Source organism: Colobus angolensis, unplaced genomic scaffold, assembly GCF_000951035.1.
Source record: "Colobus angolensis palliatus isolate OR3802 unplaced genomic scaffold, Cang.pa_1.0 Scaffold528, whole genome shotgun sequence".
Classification (NCBI taxonomy): Eukaryota; Metazoa; Chordata; class Mammalia; order Primates; family Cercopithecidae; genus Colobus; species Colobus angolensis.
The window spans coordinates 9,297-10,361 of NW_012118799.1; the positions used below are offsets into that span (position 1 = coordinate 9,297).

A 1,065-nucleotide genomic window follows, 5' to 3' on the forward strand; every position below is an offset into this window, starting at 1 on the left:
AGTGTTTTCTTCAGGAGCCAGACTGTTTGAGAAGGCGCAGGAGGTTACAGTCATTTTTCCTTTTTTTGAGACAGGTCAGCCCAGGCTGGAGTACCCACAGTCATAGCCGCCTCAACCTCCTGGGCTCGAGCAGTCCTCAACACCTCCACCTGTAGAGTCCCAAGTAGCTGGGACTACAGATGTGCACCACCACACCTGGCTAATTTAAAAAAAAATTTTTTTTTGTAGAGACAGGGTCTCACAATATTGCCCAGGCTGGTCTTAAACTCCTAGACCCAAACAGTCCTTCTGCCTCAGCTTCCCAAAGTATTGGGATTACAGACATGAGCCACTGCACCCAGCCGGGTTACAAAGCCTCAATTTGTTGCTGGAAATTTGCTTAGTGGTCATATAGAGGTAGTCTGGGTTTTTTCCCCTAGAAGTGATTAAACTGAGAAATCCGGAGGTTATATGGTGGTAATGTTGAGACTAGATAGAGGCTGGTTGGTGGATCTTAACAGTTAAGGTGATATTTTTGGGGTTACATTTTTTTAAAAAATTATTTTGTAGTTATTATATTCTGCTTAGAAAAAGCACTATTAGGGGCCAGGCGTGGTGGCTCAAGCCTGTAATCCCAGCACTTTGGGAGGCCAAGGCGGGCGGATCACAAGGTCAGGAGATCGAGACCATCCTGGCTAACATGGTGAAACCCAGTCTCTACTAAAAATACAAAAATTAGTTGGGCGTGGTGGTGTGCGCCTGTAGTCCCAGCTACTCGGGAGGCTGAGGCAGGAGAATTGCTTGAACCCGGGAGGCAGAGGTTGCAGTGAGCTGAGATCACACCACTGCATCCAGCCTGAGCAACAGAGGGAGGAGACGCTGTCTCAAAAAAAAGAAAAAAGAAATTATAGAACTGTCCACTGAAAGAAAAAAGTCAATTTTACTGAATGATCAATTTTTCAAGCATTATAATCGAAAGGAAAAGAAACACCAGCAAGCCTAGAAGCATTTGAGCAGGCCCTCAAGAGACCCACACCCTGGTCCCCTGGGGAGGCGGTGGGCCGGGCGGGGCCTGTTTGACTTCTG

General features: G+C 47.0%; 1 protein-coding gene across 2 annotated transcripts in view; it reads left to right on the top strand.

The window, feature by feature from the left end:
- LOC105525291 (succinate dehydrogenase [ubiquinone] flavoprotein subunit, mitochondrial-like) overlaps positions 1 to 1,065 on the top strand; it is a 19,055-nt gene that overhangs the window by 457 nt on the left and 17,533 nt on the right. The gene's annotated exons all lie outside the window — the stretch shown is intronic.